Here is a 6,001-nt window from a genome sequence, read left to right as displayed (position 1 = left end):
GGCAACCTGTACTTTATGACAGGTTTCAGGTTCAACACAAAAAGCAAAATCCACAAAAAGTTTAAGTTAGACTTTGATTCAAAGAAAACTTTTACTATATAAGTTTAGCCATATACTAAAAGAAACACTTCAAAAGTGAATTTTCAAAGGAGTTAAATACAAACTATATAAGAGGTGTATATAAAAAGAACTCAATTGAAAAATGAGAAAAATAATCTAAGGAACATTTAGCCGAAAGGATTATAGATAGCAAATAAACAAATGAAAAGATGCTTAACACCATTAGTCACCATGAAATTGCAAGTTAAAATTACAACAAGATATCATCTCACCAACAATGAGGATGGCTAAGCTCCAGAGCCTTGGAAATAGTAACTCCTGGAAGCTGTTTAGAAATGAGAATTCCAATTCAGTGCTTGTAGGAATACTAAATGGCATAGTTACTTTGAAAGACAACTTCTCATAAAGTTAAAAACAATTTTACTGTATGCAGCAATTGCTTCCCTAGATATTTACCTAACCCATATAAAAACCTATACCTACATGGATATTTATAGTAGTTTTATTCATAATCAACAAATACCAGAAGCAAGATGTCCTTCAATAGATTATTGAATGAGATGACACTATGCATGCATTCATTGTAATATTATTGACTGGTTAAGAGAAACGAGCCACCAAGCCCTGAGAAGACACAAATGAGTATTACATGCACATGGCAAAGTGAAAGGGAAACATGCCTGAAAATCCTATAAAGGTTCTGAAAAGGACACATCTATGAGGCAGTAAACAAATATGAGCAGAATTTGGGGAGGGACCTCATTGACAGGTGAAGTATGAGAGTGTTTTTAGGGTGTCGAAATATTTCTTGTGATTCTGGAAGGACAAGTAAAGGATAGGACACGTTTGTCTGAAATCACCTCTCATGAAAAGAATGATCTTTTCAATGTGAATTTGAGGAACACCAAGGCAGAATACATACTAAGATGCCATAAATACATACATTCCAGACTTAGTTTAATGCAATTGTATGTACTGACATATATATATATATATATATATATATATATATATATATATATATATATATGAATGAACTGGGGCTAGCCTGGGCTATGCAGTGAGATTCTGTTTCAAAAGAAAGCTCTCCTGTGCAGAAGAATTTTAAGTCATTTATGCAGATTCTACACCTTTAAGGAGGTGGACCATAGGAGCCCACATGCTAAATATGGGCTGTGAATGTTGACCTCTTTCCTAAAATACATACTATGGAAAAAGAAAAGGAATAACCCTTGAGTGGGAAAAATTGACAAATGCTACCTCCATCATATGATCAGCACTGACAATAACAGTGACAAACGATGCTAATGTCATATCCCCACAATATGACGTGACTCATCTCCGTAACCTTCCTCTTGAAATCTCCAGACTCTGAAGTAATCATGAGAAGCATTAGGCAAACTACAAGAGGAAGATTTTTCAAAATACCACAGGTACTCCTCAAAAGTGTCAGGGTCACCAAAAACAAACAAACAAACAAAAACAAACAAAAACCAAGCCAAGTCTGATCAACTGCCGCAGTCCAGAGGAGCCTCTAAGGAGACACAGTGGACAGATGGGAAGTGGTGCACTGGGCAAGGGCCCTGAAGTGGAACAAAGATGCAAGGTAGAGAATGAAGGAAACTGAAGCAGTGTATGGATGTTAGTTAGTAATGGTGAATCGGTGCTGATTCCTTGATTGTGACCAGTGGGAACTTGTGAGAGTGTAGTGACACAACACACTAGTCAGTGGGAAAGTTAGGAGTGGCACTCAGTATTATCTTGACAACTTTTTTTTTTAAAGATTTATTTATTTATTATGTATACACTCTTCTTCCTACAGGCCAGAAGAGGGCACCAGATCTCATTACAGATGGTTGTGAACTACCATGTGGTTGCTGGGAATTGAACTCAGGACCTTTGGAAGAACAGTCAGTGCTCTTAACCTCTGAGCCGTCTCTCCAGCCCCGACAACTTTTTTTATGAATCAGAAACTATTCTTAGGAAAGGTTCTTAAGAAGAGAAATGTAAAGAATAGAAATATTGAAAGTCCAAATGCTGTCTTAAAAATAGAAACCAAGACCTATTGAGTCCAGTGATTTTAAATAAGCAGCTCAAAGAGGAAAGGCTGAATGGGAAATGCAGAGGTGACTGAGTACCAGCTTTTATTGTATCCACACCTCCTTGGGTTCCAGCCCTGTCCAGCTGTCTATTGCAGGGTGAGTGTGGAGCATCAAAGTGCTGTTTCCTTTGCAAATAGACCTTATGGTTTTTCACTAAATTAATTGAATTTTTAAAAGAACAAGCCTGTATTCCAGTCTAGAGTGTATAGTCTACCTTTTTCAAAAGCGAAATAGAAGTGTGTGTGTGTGTGTGTGTGTGTGTGTGTGTGTGTGTGTGTGTGTGTCAGGGGGAGATAGGTTGGTAGAAAAGGCTAAAATTGTAGAGGCAGTGTTCAAGGTTTCATCATTGATAGCAAGAATAGGTACAAGTTACATCATCGCTGAGGACCTTCTAAAGTCAGGTTCAAAAGAATAAGAAATAAAATTTTACAGCAGGAAAGGAGAACATGTTACTGGTAAGATTCCTTTATTGGCAGGCACTCCTGACTGCTGAGGGTCTCAATGGATTCTATTTGCAATCACCGCTATGATCTCATTGGGAAGTCACCCGCATTTAACTTGTACAAGGCCATTAATATGCTGAACATGAATTCATTTTTAGCATCATATATATGCACATATAGCTAGCTAGATATGAAGGAAACAAACGTGCTCAACATATCAAGCATCTTTTCTTGATAATTACTGAAACCCATGCCATGGAAGATACATTTGCAAATTTTTATTTTATTTATTTTTAAATTTGTGTCTGTGGATGCATATGGATATGTGCACATGCATGCTGGAGTTACAAGTAATTGTGAACTACCCAATGCAGATTCTGGGAAGCAAACTCTAGTTTTCTGAAAGAATAGTAAGCACTCTTAACCACTAAGCCACCTCTCCAGTCCCCAGAAGATATAGTTTTTAATTTATCCATTGATTTGCAAGCCCTGCTAGAGACTGCAGAGTATGTGAGAATCAATGTCAAGGGGGGGGGGTCAGTGAATTCAGACATCTGGGCATTGGGTCCTTAACTACCTGGATGGTCACTTCTGGGCATCATCTCATTGTGTTAGCCACTGACTGATAGTCACTAGCAATAAGTGACGTAGCCCTCAATTTTGATTCAAGAATGAAGAAAGTTGTGAAATGTTTGCATGCAGTGAAATCATGGCCACTTTGGGTTCATATTTTTGTTTTTACATACTGCAGGCTCGGTCTCCAGATTGAGGTGTCTTTGGGGGAGGTGTTGGAAACTTTAGAAAGTAGGGCCTAGCTAGAGAAAGTAGGTCATTGGGGGAAGGTCATTAGGGGCTCTCCCTGTCCCAGGCCCATCTCTGGCTTACTTCTTCCTGTCTGCCATGAGGTTAGTAGCCTCTGGAACACGTTTGTACTACTGTGATATTCTGCCTTACCATGGGCCTGGAATCAATGGAGCAAAGCTGATGTGCTGAAACCATGAGACAAAATAGACACTTCCCTTAAGCTGTTCTTAGATATGCTTGTGTTAGCCATAGAGAGATTGATGCTCAAAGGAGATGGGTTTTTTTATTTCTTTATTTTGAGACAGTTCTCATGTTGCCCCAGCTGGCTGGGAAATCATTTGTGTAGCCAAGGATAACCTTGAGCTTCTGTTCCTCTTACTCCTACCCCCTGAGTGCCGAGATTCCATGTGTGTGCCACCATACCCAGTTTTTGCAGTGCTCTGTGCACTCTGTATAAGCACTCTGCCACCTAAGATTTGTCCTAGCCCCAGACTTTGCTGTTTTTGTTACAAGGATGAATTACTTTTGGAAAAGATAATTATTACACATGGTACAAAGTTTATGGCTCCCCAAAATAAATATTAATCTTTCCTAATCTAGAAGATACATTATATATTACAGGATGGTCAGTGGGAACCTGAAAGTGTGGAGCTTCTGTGTAGTATGTTTTCCACGTGCAAACACATAAAATTTCAATGTCCTTTTCCATTTTTTTTTATTTTGCAATACAATTCAGTTCTACATATCAGCCACGGATTCCCTTGTTCTCCCCCCTCTGACCCCCCTCACCTTCCCCCCAGCCAACCCCCCATTCCCACCTCCTCCAGGGCAAAGCCTTCCCCGTGGACTGAGATCAACCTGGTAGACTCAGTCCAGGTAGGTCCAGTCCCCTCCTCCCAGGCCGAGCCAAGCGATCCTGCATAGGCCCCAGGTTTCAAACAGCCAACTCATGCAATGAGCACAGGACCCAGTCCCACTGCCTGGATGCCTCCCAAACAGATCAAGCCAATTAATTGTCTCACCCATTCAGAGTGCCTGATCCAGTTGGTGACCTCATTGGTCACGTCAGCCATTGGTTCATATTTCATGTGTTTCCATTCATTTGGCTATTTGTCCCTGTGCTTTATCCAACCTTGGTCTCAACAATTCTCGCTCATATAAACCCTCCTCATTCTCGCTAATTGGACTCCCAGAGCTCCACCCGGGGCCTAGCCATGGATCTCTGCATCCAGATCCCTCAGTAGTTGGATGAGGTTTCTAGTACGACAATCAAGGTGTTTGGCCATCTCATCACCAGAGTAGGTCAGTTCGAGCTGTATCTCGACCATTGCCAGCAGTCTGTTGTGGGGGTATCTTTGTGGATTTCTGTGGGCCTCTCTAGCACTTTGCTTCTTCCTATTCTCATGTGGTTTTCATTTACCATGGTCTCCTATTCCTTGTTCTCCCTCTCTGTTGTTGATCCAGCTGGGATCTCCCGCCCCCCCCAAGCTCTCCTTCCCTCGCCCCTCGCCCTTCACTACCCCCACTCATGTCCAGGCTGTTCATGTAGATCTCATTCCATTTCTCTGTCATTGGGCGATCCCCGTGTCTTTCTTGGGGTCCTATTTTCCAGGTAGCCTCCCTGGTGATGTGAGTAGCAGTCCAGTCATCTTTGTCCCACATCTAGTATCCTCCTATGAGTGAGTACATACCATGTTTGTCTTTCTGAGTCTGGGTTACCTCACTCAGGATGATTTTTTTTAGGTCCATCCATTTGTCTGCAAACCTCATGATGTCATTGTTTTTCTCTGCTGAGTAGTATTCCATTGTGTATATGTACCACATTTTGTTTATCCATTCTTCAGTTGAAGGGCATCTAGGTTGTTTCCATGTTCTGGCTATTACAAACAATGCTGATATGAACATAGCTGAACAAGTGCTCTTGTGGTGTGGTTGAGCATTCCTTGGGTATATGCCCAAGAGTGGTATAGCTGGATCTTGGGGGAGATGGATTCCCAATTTTCTAAGAAAGCGCCATATTGATTTCCAAAGTGGTTGTACAAGCTTGCATTCCCACCAGCAGTGGAGGAGAGTTCCCCTAGCTCCACATCCTCTCCAGCATAAGGTGAGAAAGTAGGAAGTAGTCTTGAACGCATTGGCATAGGAGACCACTTCCTAAAAAGAACACCAGTAGCACAGACACTGAGAGAAACAATCAATCAATGGGACCTCTTGAAACTGAGAAGCTTTTGTAGAGCAAAGGATATGGTCAACAAGGCAAAGCGACAGCCTACAGAATGGGAAAAAATCTTCACTGTTGCGCCCGCCTCGACCAGCAAGGAAGACACAACACCGAGCTCTTCTTCAAAGCTGATTTATTCAGGCCCTTTTCTTTGTTCTTCTTTGTTCTTCTATCCTAGGGAGAGCCCGCCCCAGCCTTATATAGGTCTCAGTCCACCAGCCATACTGCGCCACGTGGGATTCCTGGATAGGTACACGTATGCCTTAGCAAGCCAAAATCTGAAACCAAGCCAAATAAAGTATTGCTTAAGACAAAGAGCGCTCGCCACTGGGAGGGCGGGGGGGGGGGGGCGGCGGCGCAGAAGCCAGCTC

This window comes from Peromyscus eremicus, chromosome 8a (assembly GCF_949786415.1).
Source record: "Peromyscus eremicus chromosome 8a, PerEre_H2_v1, whole genome shotgun sequence".
NCBI classification, from domain to species: domain Eukaryota; kingdom Metazoa; phylum Chordata; class Mammalia; order Rodentia; family Cricetidae; genus Peromyscus; species Peromyscus eremicus.
The sequence above is the reverse complement of the archived record's forward strand: the minus strand, read 5'-3'. Positions refer to the sequence as shown.